A 13383-nucleotide genomic window follows, 5' to 3' on the forward strand; every position below is an offset into this window, starting at 1 on the left:
ACTGCACTTAAATAAAAAAGGGAACCAATCTACTCGGAGAAAGGATCCTCAAGGAGGTCACAAGCATTTAAACTAGAGAGGAAGGGGGTTGAAATCAACAAAAAAGCAGAAGGGGGACCACATCAAAACAAGGGCAAAAACTCAGGTAAGACAGCCATTAAATGCATTTATCTAAATGCTAGAAGTCTCAGAAACAAAATGTTAGAACTTGAAGCTACTGCACTAACAAGTAACTACGATGTGATAGGTGTTACAGAAACTTATACGAGAGTGATGGAGATGAATATAATATTAGTGGGTATACACTGTATAGGAAAGACAGGCAGGACAAAAGAGGCAGAGGGGTAGCGCTATACATCAAAAATAGTCTTGAAGCCCAGGTGTTAAATCTGGAAGAAAAAAACAGCGCAGAATCAATATAGGTCAGAATAATGGACAAAAATCCAAAAGGCATAATAATAGGGGCATGCTAGAGACCGCCACATTCAGACACCAAGCAAAATAATCTGTTATACAATGACATTAGAAATGCATGCAGCAAAGGAGAAGCCATATTAATGGGGGATTTCAACTTCCCCCATATAAAATGGGAAAACCCAGTGGGGAGCACGACAGACTAAATTGAAATGGTGGAAATGACAAATGACTGCTTTGTCAAGGCACTGACAAGAGGGGAGGCATGCCTTGATTTAGTCTTTTCAAATAACGAATAACTAAAAGACAGAATAACTAAATCAGAGGTCAGAGAACCATTGGCAAACTCAGACCACAACATAGTCTCATTTGAAGTGCTTTTTAAAACCCCAAAAGTAATGACTAAACCTGATGTTTACAATTTTAGGAAGGCAAACTATGAAGGAATGAAACAGAGACTAACAAAAGTAGAATGGAGTAAAATAGAGAAAACATCCACGGAAAAAGGATGGCTGTTTTTTAAAAAAAATTGTACTAGAGGCGCAAAACAATTACATCCCCAAAGTAGACAAATCTGAATCTAAAACAAAATTGGTTTAATAGATCAATTAAAAAGAAAATATTCAGAGAAAAAGGGCACTTCACAGATTGTTTAATACTATAACTGCCAGATTTTCGAACTGCCTAGAAGTGCCACGTGGGTCACTGTGACCCATACATTTTTAAACTGCTTTGCTATGAAAATTTAAAGACATACTATCGGATACAACTGAAAAGTTTTACTCATGAACATCATATCTAACATTTGCATCACAGAAACACCGTATTTAAATGGAAAATTAAACAAAAAGGCTTTATTTTTAAAATGAGCGCATATACAGCACGACTACAAACAGTGAAAAAATATAATAAAATATACATTTCAAAAGAAACAGGTATGTACATATACCCGTGTACAGATGTAAACGGGTACATGTACACACAAAACTATAAAACCAAAATCATTGTTTCTAATACTAAATAATAAGAAAATATAACACTACTTCCAGTATGACGGCTGCATTGTCCTCTATGGAGGAGTGTATGCGTCTGCCAGCTGACTGTGCCTGCATCCAGGAGCTGTGTTGTAAACACAGACGCAGTTCCATTGAACGCTATTGTGTAAACTGGTACATCCAAACCTGTAAAACCAAAATGTTTTTTTTTTTCCCTAATAGTAATATAAAAAAAGAATATAAAACATACGTTCCATATTAGGCACATAAGTTGTTACCCTACCTGGCATTTCAGTTTGCTGTATGCATCCGAGTGCAGCTTGCCGTATTCCAATCAAAATGACTACTTTCAAGATTAAATATTTCCTTCTGATATATTCCCAGTTGCATTTGTGGAACAAAACGAAGGATTGTTGTCTCCAGGTACATTGAAAAATAAGCAACTAGGCTTTCACTGAGTTGGCATCTTGACAAATCCACAATCATAGCAATCTCTGTCTCGTAGTCAGTCTACAAACAAAGAAAGGCATAATAATAATAATAATAATAATAATAAAAAAATGCACAAAAAAATAAGTTTTTTAATCTGAATTTGCAATGAGTACAGGCAGATTTTTCCAATCTTATTATTTTTTTTAACTTTTTGGAGAACTCTCGCTGCTATTTGTACAGTATCTCAAGCAGATTTTTTTTTTTTTTTTTTTTTACATTATTTTATTTATTTGAATGAATTGTGCAAGTTCTTGCATACTGGGGGAATACAGTATAACAAATAAAAACACCAGTTTCCACCACTGAATATTGAATAGTATTTTGATTTAATGGTAAGTGGTACACACTATTATGGTTTATTGATAAACACATTTCAACAGAAAGGAACCTGATAGGCTGAAGACATGTATTAAACATAGACTGAGAAAAATAACCAGAGTTGATGCTCCATTGCCTGTCAAATTCTTTAATCCCTGCGCTGTGTGAATGAAACATGCTAGTAATTATTATATTTAAAATAAAGAAAATGAACATACAACTGGGGATTAAACAGTACTTTACATTTACTACAAAGCACTACACAAGGTAGAAAAAATAAATCAGATTCTTCAGGAAAAGTTATTTACACACAGGTGTTTCTGTGGTGGAGGACAGAGCATTTTGAAAAAAATGCATGGCTAATTTGCATAGAATATGATGTTGCACAACCCAACTACATCTTTCATCTGACACTCTGCAAATCAGACACTGCGTTAGATTTACAAAATCTTTTGTTTGTTTTGTATCATGGACGAAAGGCTATATATCTACATTTTGAAACCAACCATTTTATTAATGGTTATTAATTGTCAACTAAAGAGCGTTCACATATTTGAATGTGGCAGCCTTATCCCTGAATTCAGTTTGTATTATTTTATTATTATTATTATTATTATTATTATTATTATTATTATTATTATTATTATTATTATTATTATTTATTTCTTAGCAGATGCCCTTATCCAGGGCGACTTACAATTGTTACAAGATATCATGTTATTTTTTACATACAATTACATTATTTTTTACATACAATGACCCATTTATACAGTTGGGTTTTTACTGGAGCAATCTAGGTAAAGTACCTTGCTCAAGGGTACATAGGAATCTGTGTGCAGGGTGTGTGCCTGTATGCTACCAACATATAGTTTTGGTATCTTTGGACTCTGCTTTCCATCTTTTTATATGTATTTTATTATTATCCCACCGGATGAATATCACACACCATACGGTTGTTTTGAAAAAGGGAACAATGCCATGCACATTGTTGGCAGAGCACTGTGCTCTCTGAAATGCTGAGGTTTTGTCATCCATGAGAATCATACAGATTTAATAGAAGAAAAACAGTGGTGCACCAAACTTGCATAAATAACCTCATAGATGCCTTACAGGCAGCTGATGTTATTCTCAAGGAGGAATAACATTTCCAGCGGCAGTTTCTCCAGGGGGAGGAGAGTTCAATCACATGTAACCTCTCTCACACACACACACCACGCCATCATGTGACTCATGGGTTTCATTGTCCCATGTCTTCTTGGAGGCACAGATATCGGGCCAGTCTGAGGCAAGCTGCTTTCTCCCTGACTTGGATTACCCTCCCTTGGGTGGAAGATTCACTCCATGTCACTGTGACATGCCTTTATCTAAGGGTCTTGCTTCATAACATCCAGGTTACCTGGTTCACTAAACCAGCAACCTTTTAGAGATCAGAATGTACATTTGCAGTTTCCCATGTGAAAGGATGGTTTTACAGGTTACATCATATGCAGGGGCTTAGTGCACATGGATTATCACCTAAATATAATAGTAAGAAGATACAGTACCAGGAGATTCTGGTGTGGTGGTGTTAACTGCAAATGGGGAATATTCAAGGCAGTGTTCAAGGCTGAGAGACTCCCTGAAATATTGAATGGCAAAAAAAAATTTGGGTGATGTTTATTGTGATGCAGTTTTTAAAGATGAAGGCCATGTTCTTGAAACAATCGGTTAATCCTTATTTTTAGAAAGTACAACATATAACAATTAAACTATAGTTCAATGGTAGAAATCATGAGAAATGGCTGAAAAAAAGTATTACTGTTTTGATGCAATATTCATGGACACCATTGTACTGTAGGTAGTGTGGCCTTTCATTGGTGAGGGTGTGAGGATTATTAGTCAGGAGACGTTTTGATTTCATTTTTTACTTGAATTTGAGTTTAGGAAAAACAAGGACCCTTTTGCAAATTAAGTAATGAATATTTGTTTGTTTTCTTTGTTCTTAATGGACACCAGCAGTTGCTTCAGAATTGCTTCAGTGTATGAGTGATGTGAAAATCAAAACACTTGACATTAACCAATGAAGTCAACTGTCTTTTAAGTATACGCTTAAATATTTATTTATTTATTTACAGGGCTCTTTTTTCACCATATGGTTGTGGATCAAATAATGTCAAACATTTTGCCCTTGCAAGTTTTTGTAATTTGCAGTTTTCAAACGTGAGACCTGTTGAAAGCACAAGTGATAATGGACATGCTCTACCCCCTACAGTCTTTGTCCCACCACATCTTTCTTCAATTAATGCTACAGCAGGAGTTTTGTGTAATAACACTTGCGCTTATGAGTCATCTACGTGAAAGAGAGAGAGAGGGAAAAAAAACAATTAAAATGCCTTAAATGTCCTGCTTGCTGCTGTTATGTGCTTGTGTGAATGTTGCATGTCAGCTAAATGGACCAAAGAATAGATAACGTGATTGGATGCAGGAGAGTGCACGCTAAGCTTTGTCTATCATTATTGCTGGGAGCAATCAAATTGATGCCAGCGGGACAGTTGACGCGTTGACAGCTGTAATTATGTATCTCCATGGTGATCACTTTTGACCTGTCGTGGAGGCCCACAAGTCCCCTCCCTTGCAAGCATTTAATCAGATTGGGCTGTTACTTGTTAGGTAGACAAGGCTGGCTTGGGATAGTGCTGATGGGGAGAGGGGTGAGTTAAAATTGAAGGATGGGAGCCGTCTGAAAGCTTCACATGGGCCTGTCTATTAAGAATTTTTAATTATGCCATGCGCACTGTGGAGCGGTGCTTAGTGGATTACGCACAGTTTGAGCAGACAGCTCACCTACTTCCATCAGAAGATATAATTTAATAAGCAAATAAATTGTGGAACAGTGAGATCACTGGTATGCTTCACAAACAGGGGTGGGAGCAAGATGAGTCCTTCAAACTTTGAAGGTACTGTTTTGTTTGTGGCAATACCATTTCTTACTTTGTTCTGTATTGGTTCTAAGATTGCAGAGATTCAGTTAACTTAAGCATGAAATGTAAATCAATTGGCATTGGGATTAATGGTTAGATGCATTTTCTGTTTTGTTGGTGGGAATATACACACCTTATTATATTCCAGGCATGTGCTTGCACACACTTGAATAGAGATGATGTTGCCGGTGATAAAACCTATTGGTGCTGACCCTGTGACTGAGTTTATGCACAACATTAAACCCCAGTTTGTTTTATTTTTATTTATGCTTTTTATCTTTCCAGTTTGATCAGTTTAAGGGGCAGGTAATATTGTTCATTTTTAAGGCTAGATTTGAAAAGTAACCAGACCATGTTTTTAATCTCTTTTGAAATAATGCAAAAAAAAAAAAAAAAAATAACTGATCATTTTCGCTGAAGTATTTCTAAGTGCACATTTAATTTAAATGTAAAACAAAAAACAAAAGTACAGACAATTATTTATTTTGCTTTGAAACAATCGTGTTTCACATATAGAAAGCTTACGGTTGTTGCACAGTAGTATTTGTGTGTATGTTTAATTTGAAAAGAAAGAGAAAGTGTAGGCCAATCAGAGTAAAGGGTATATTTAACACACATAGGGGGGAACATGAAAATATGCTTGCTGCTGTAATGTATGCAGCAGTCAATGCAAGGACTTTGAAAACTAAAAACATGAATGCTTATGGTTCTTTAGTTTTCTTATCTTTACTATTCATTCAATATTCAATAATTTACATGTTTTTTGTGTTACAGTACTGTAGCTTTTATTCACTTCTATCTAATCACTTTTTATTTGCCCATTGTTGTGAAAGTTTCTCCGTTTGTCTTGATGATTGTGTTTATAACTGAGGCCGGTTGTCTGGCATGACAGCACCGTTGGGTCCCTTTATGCCATATCTACTTCACACTGCCTATCTTCCAGAGTTTCAAATGAGCAAACTGGGCTGTGTTTTTTTTTTAAATTTATTTATTTTGTAATATATTTTGCCCCCCTCTCTGTCCCTGTGGTGCATGTCCATGCCTTTCCTTTTTTTTTTTTTGATTAGCTTTTAAATACTTCAGATACCAGAGCCTGACAAGAGCATTTTTAATGAATACTTATTCCCCGGGAATCGCTAATTTGAAAAGTTTCATACAGCTAACCTCAATGCTACGCTGATGAGGTCAAACTGAGAAAAGGGAACAGGAATCAGCAATATGCCTACTTTAGTTGTTGGTCAGTTAACAGCATTCAGATGCTTCAAAAGGAATGGCTGGGCACGTCGTCCTCTGTAAATTGATGCATTACAGATTTAATTGGGATTTTTGAGGGGAGTTGGAAGGACGGCCTACGGCAGACAGTTAATCCTCAGGAGAAATGCACCGAAAAAAGTGTTATGTTTTCAGTGTTTAAAAAAGTCAGTTTTTTTTGTTCATTTAATAATCCTTCATGGTTTATAGTTATTTTTGTAAAACTTCTCTGTTGATTTAAAATTACAATTCCAGTCAGTCAATGCCCTAGAAAATCTTTTTAGCACACTTACCTCAGGCAGCTCAGCTATTGTGGACAGAAAAAACTACTGACCATTTTTTCAAAGAAAATAAATAAATAAAATGTAATGATACCCTATAGAAAATTTATTTTCAATAAAAAAAAAAAAAGATTTAATAGTGTCACGCAATTACAATATATGACCACCAGATAGTGCTGAATAAAATCCAAGTAGTATAAAAGGTAAACCTTCAAGGGGAGCTCATTTTAGCCACAGTAAATATATTGAATACAGTATATACTTTAAATATTTGTTTTGCATATCTGTAATTGTTGTTGGTTTAAAACTTGTAAAATACAACTTAAGATACCCTATATTAAGCATTGGAGTTTCTTTTCTAAGTTTGCAACATTTACGAGTTGTTTTATCCCTTAAAAAAAAAAATCATATTTTGCATAGGGACATAAGCCTCTTAGTGAGACATTTTACTGGATTAAGTTATGTGCCAGATACAAAAGAAAACTGGACAAAGAACCTTCCTTTTCTGTGTTTGTTTCCATGGTTTTAGAATTGAAGTTCCTTGTGGTACAAGTAAAATCTTCAGATTTTTACTGAAAAGCACTTTGGAAGATGGGGCAATGGCTGGAACACTCTTCGGGTATGCAGGATTTTGCTCAATGTTGTAGATGTATGGCTTGAAATGGATAAAGATAATTTGTTACTTGATCCGATTTATACATGTTTTTTTTTGTCTTTCAGGTTCGTGTTGACAGTGGCATTCAAGAAGGAAGTGAAATCAGCATTTACTATGATCCCATGATCTCCAAAGTTAGTCATTTATTTTTTCGTATTGATGTAATACATTTGTTGGTTACCATATTGTACATCTGATTTATTATCATGATATATATATATATATATATATATATATATATATATATATATATATATATATATATGGTACAAGAAATAGATGTCTACAATTATTTATTTCACCAATTTTTCTTTTTAACAAAACTCAAAAAATTCTAACCAAACTCCATACCCTTTGATGCTATGGTTTTTGATGCTTTTTAACAAAACTCAAAAAATTCTAACCAAACTCCATACCCTTTGATGCTATGGTAGCATTGTCTACAAGGTGCTAGAAATTTCAATATAATGATGCAGAACCTAATTCTAGAAAAGTCTAGAAAATTCTGGATTGTAGGTGAACATTCTTAGGGAGTATAAAAGGGTTAGGCATAGGATGATTACTGTCATTACCATTATGTCAATATGGGAAAAAGTAAAGAGCTATCTGCAGACCTTAGGCAGAACATTATTTATTGTCATGAAGCTGGAGAAGGATACAAGAAGATTTCCAAGCCTTTGAGTATCCCAATTTCAACTATTGTTTCTATTATCAAGAAGTACAAGACTCATGGTACTGTCACAATGCTCCCTTGGTCTGGAAGAAAGAAGGTTCAATGAAAAACGTCACAAGGACAATCATTTAAAGTTTGCAAAACGGCATTTGAGTGATGGATTTGAGTTCTGGTCAAAGGTTTTGAAGAGTGATGAAACAAAAATCGAGCTATTTGGTCACGCTGATAGTTGTTACATTTAGAGAAAGTCTGGTGAGGCGGCACACACCAAAATCTACTTCAGAATGGTTAAAGAAGAATAAATTCAAGGTTCTGGAATGGCCTAGTCAAAGTCCCGATCTAAATCCGATTGAGAATCTTTGGTATGAGTTGAAGAAGGCTGTGCACAAGAGAAGTCCTCGGAATTTGAATGAACTGGAACAATTTTGTGTTGAAGAATGGTCAAAAATCACTAAAGAATTATGTCAAAAGCTCATTGACAAATATCCTAATCGTTTAAAAAAGATTATTATTTCAAAAGGTGCCTCAACTAGCTATTGATTTAATTTTCTTTGTCAGGGTATGAATACTTTTGAATTAGCATTTTTGGAATTTTGCAAAAAAAATTGCTTAAATAATTATAGAAATCTATTTTTTTCCCTCATCCATAAAAGCAAAACTTTTGCTGCAAAAGATTTTTCCTATAATTTGTTTTCGGGAAATTTCTAGAAATTATAAATTTCCATTGGGGTATGTAAACCTTTGACTACAACTGTGTGTGTGTGTGTCTATATACAGTGCCTTGCGAAAGTATTCGGCCCCCTTGAACTTTGCGACCTTTTGCCACATTTCAGGCTTCAAACATAAAGATATGAAACTGTAATTTTTTGTGAAGAATCAACAACAAGTGGGACACAATCATGAAGTGGAACGAAATTTATTGGATATTTCAAACTTTTTTAACAAATAAAAAACTGAAAAATTGGGCGTGCAAAATTATTCAGCCCCTTTACTTTCAGTGCAGCAAACTCTCTCCAGAAGTTCAGTGAGGATCTCTGAATGATCCAATGTTGACCTAAATGACTAATGATGATAAATAGAATCCACCTGTGTGTAATCAAGTCTCCGTATAAATGCACCTGCACTGTGATAGTCTCAGAGGTCCGTTTAAAGCGCAGAGAGCATCATGAAGAACAAGGAACACACCAGGCAGGTCCGAGATACTGTTGTGGAGAAGTTTAAAGCCGGATTTGGATACAAAAAGATTTCCCAAGCTTTAAACATCCCAAGGAGCACTGTGCAAGCGATAATATTGAAATGGAAGGAGTATCAGACCACTGCAAATCTACCAAGACCTGGCCGTCCCTCTAAACTTTCAGCTCATACAAGGAGAAGACTGATCAGAGATGCAGCCAAGAGGCCCATGATCACTCTGGATGAACTGCAGAGATCTACAGCTGAGGTGGGAGACTCTGTCCATAGGACAACAATCAGTCGTATACTGCACAAATCTGGCCTTTATGGAAGAGTGGCAAGAAGAAAGCCATTTCTTAAAGATATCCATAAAAAGTGTCGTTTACAGTTTGCCACAAGCCACCTGGGAGACACACCAAACATGTGGAAGAAGGTGCTCTGGTCAGATGAAACCAAAATCGAACTTTTTGGCAACAATGCAAAACGTTATGTTTGGCGTAAAAGCAACACAGCTCATCACCCTGAACACACCATCCCCACTGTCAAACATGGTGGTGGCAGCATCATGGTTTGGGCCTGCTTTTCTTCAGCAGGGACAGGGAAGATGGTTAAAATTGATGGGAAGATGGATGGAGCCAAATACAGGACCATTCTGGAAGAAAACCTGATGGAGTCTGCAAAAGACCTGTGACTGGGACAGAGATTTGTCTTCCAACAAGACAATGATCCAAAACATAAAGCAAAATGTACAATGGAATGGTTCACAAATAAACATATCCAGGTGTTAGAATGGCCAAGTCAAAGTCCAGACCTGAATCCAATCGAGAATCTGTGGAAAGAACTGAAAACTGCTGTTCACAAATGCTCTCCATCCAACCTCACTGAGCTCGAGCTGTTTTGCAAGGAGGAATGGGCAAAAATTTCAGTCTCTCGATGTGCAAAACTGATAGAGACATACCCCAAGCGACTTACAGCTGTAATCGCAGCAAAAGGTGGCGCTACAAAGTATTAACTTAAGGGGGCTGAATAATTTTGCACGCCCAATTTTTCAGTTTTTTATTTGTTAAAAAAGTTTGAAATATCCAATAAATTTCGTTCCACTTCATGATTGTGTCCCACTTGTTGTTGATTCTTCACAAAAAATTACAGTTTCATATCTTTATGTTTGAAGCCTGAAATGTGGCAAAAGGTCGCAAAGTTCAAGGGGGCCGAATACTTTCGCAAGGCACTGTATATATATATATATATATATATATATATATATATATATATATATATATATATATATATGTGCTTGCTACTATTCGATTCTATCCTTATTTTTCAATTCGAGAATTGGTGAAATCGACTTTTATGCTTAAAAAATAACAAGAAAAAAAACACTCTTTTTATGCCATTTAGAAACGTCTCATTTAGCAAACTCCCTTTATCATATTCAACATGAAACAAAACCATGGTTACCAACATTCTAACTGAAATAACCTTGTAAAGATCCTACACACATTTAAAAATTGTCTCAAATAAACTGTAGAAAACGCAGTATGTAAAAGTCTATTACACAGACTTTTATAGCATAAATTTACGAGTAAAAATAATATGCACAAAACAAAACAGTAGATAGTTGAACAGATCTAAGCAGGAGACCTCCACTCCCTCCTGCTTCAGCACAGCTGTCCGCCAGAGTATTGTGCACAATATTCATTAAGTGTTTTTCTCTTGCACCCCATTTTCAACTCAAACTAGTAACTGTCATCGTATACCTAAAGCAAAAGCTTACGTACACCTTAACCCGCTAATTTGAAAGTAGGCTCTTTGAATGACAGGCGCTGTAGCTGGCAAATGAAAGTGCACAGTCGGTGCAGGTCTTGATGAATGACAGTCATTTAAACGAATGAGAGCATTCTAGCTCTGCTTCAGTCAACGAGATCTGTCAGAACAGGGTGAAACTACAGTACGAACTGACCACTGAGTTGACGGACAGCGACGCCCAGCCATTCAGAGCGGAATGGAGACGGGACAGACAACAAGTATAAAAACTACACAAACTAGAGAGGAGTTCTAAAATATTATTTTTGGTAAGAAAATAAAAAATAGCAAGTGGTTTTACCGACGTTTTATCGTATATAAATCTATTTCAGTCAAACTCATATTTTTGGGGGAATTCAATGTTTAACAAGCTTTACTGATTTAATATCGAAAAGTAGCAAGCATATATATATATATATGGGGATCATTTATTTTATATAATCATGTTTTTTCTGTGTTTTGAAAGAAGAAATAAGGGTTTTTCAGTGAGGAAAACAATTTATGTAAAATGTTTTATTGGAATTATTTGTTGGTTACCATATTATACTGATGTACCATACTATAGTTGAGATTCTTTATTATAATAATAATAATAATAATAATAATAATAATTTGCTGTAAAGAGTTTTATGTTTCTTTTTTCAGTTGGTTACATATGGCTCTAATCGAGCTGAAGCACTTCTGAGAATGGAGGAGGCTCTAGACAATTATGTCATTCGAGGTAACAAATAAAACTCCTAGTGTGGTAGGCTGGCATAAATTCAAGGGAAACAGCTGGAACAGGTTGTAATTAACAAATTGAATAAGACTTTGCTTATTAACTGGATATTAAAACATAGTCAGAGAAAGCCTGCTAATTAAGAAGAAAAGACCCATCATTTCCAAGGAGACTTCATTTTTTTAGTCCTATTCATCCATGTTTTAAAGTGTTTAAGTCCGCTGGTTCTGACCAGCAATGTTTTTACCTCAGACAATCCAGTAGGAATAAGTAGTCAAAATTCTATTTTGTTATTATTGTTGAATTTCTACTACTGTCCAGGTGTTGGGCTGGATATGTGTAGAACCAAAAATATATCAAAAGCCTTTTTTGATATTTATTTTTAAAGAATGATGTTGTCTATTTGCATATATGGTTCGCTAGAGGGGAAAAAAAAAAAACCCAAAAACCTTGAAATGCAGTATTTTCGATTATAGAATTTGTTGTGTGTTATAAATCATTTTATTTTTAAAAAAAACAACACCAACATTCGTTCATTTTAGACTTGAATTGATTTAGGTTTCAGTTATAATGCATTTGTATGGTGAGGAGGAGGAGGAGAGGGGGAGCCCTGCTGTCATGTACACAGTTTGCTTGGTCAATTCCGTACTTACTAGTGGTGTCAAATATGACAACCAACATCTGAAATGACAAAAAAGAAATAAATCACCTCGCTTCTGGTCCATTTATATTGCAAGGAGAGGGTGAGCGAAAGAGAGCAAATATACTAGAGCTGTCAATAAGGCATCTCAGAAAATCATTAGACAGGGATTGAGTCTGAAAGTGGAGTCATTGAAGTAATACAGAGTTCAATCACCGAAAACAAACTGCATCCTATTTTCTGTAAAGTATCTGCACTATTACTATTAGGAACGGATGAAGGAGCCTTGCTCTTCCATTGAGAAGTAATCTAAACTCAATATTACAAGTGAAAAATCCTTTCAAATAAGGCAGTAGCCATCAGTGTCAGGAGGCATTTTAGCACTTAATGCTTATATATATATATATATATATATATATATATAAAGTAAACAAATCTGGTTTAGTTGATGAAATAATGTATTTTCAATTTGTACACAGGGTATGACTTCATTATTTAAGAGAGACCAGACCTTTTTAAAATGCGTAATGCAATATCAATGTATTTGTTAATTTGCCTTTAAAGAATTTGATTACTATGGTAAAATTGTAATTACAAGGATATTAAATTTATCTTTTAGGAATGGAGGCCACTGTATGGTTTGGGAAAAGTGCCTTGTACTCAAAAGAAAAGAGATTAGTTCAAATCCCACTTTTGAAAAACAAAATCTCTAATATGGGAGATATGATCCTCTTATTTACATTTTTTTTTAGAGTGTAGGATGTCATATATATATGGCAGCAGTGTGGAGTAGTGGTTAGGGCTCTGGACTCTTGACCGGAGGGTTGTGGGTTCAATCCCCAGTGGGGGACACTGCTGTTGTACTCTTGAGCAAGGTACTTTACCTAGATTGCTCCAGTAAAAACCCAACTGTATAAATGGGTAATTGTATGTAAAAATAATGTGATATCTTGTAACAATTGTAAGTCGCCCTGGATAAGGGCGTCTGCTAAGAAATAAATAATAAT

General features: G+C 35.3%; 1 pseudogene; it reads left to right on the top strand.

The window, feature by feature from the left end:
* LOC117406733 (propionyl-CoA carboxylase alpha chain, mitochondrial-like) overlaps positions 1 to 13383 on the top strand; it is a 169988-nt pseudogene that overhangs the window by 62918 nt on the left and 93687 nt on the right.

The sequence above is a fragment of the Acipenser ruthenus genome, chromosome 8 (assembly GCF_902713425.1).
Source record: "Acipenser ruthenus chromosome 8, fAciRut3.2 maternal haplotype, whole genome shotgun sequence".
Lineage (NCBI taxonomy): Eukaryota > Metazoa > Chordata > Actinopteri > Acipenseriformes > Acipenseridae > Acipenser > Acipenser ruthenus.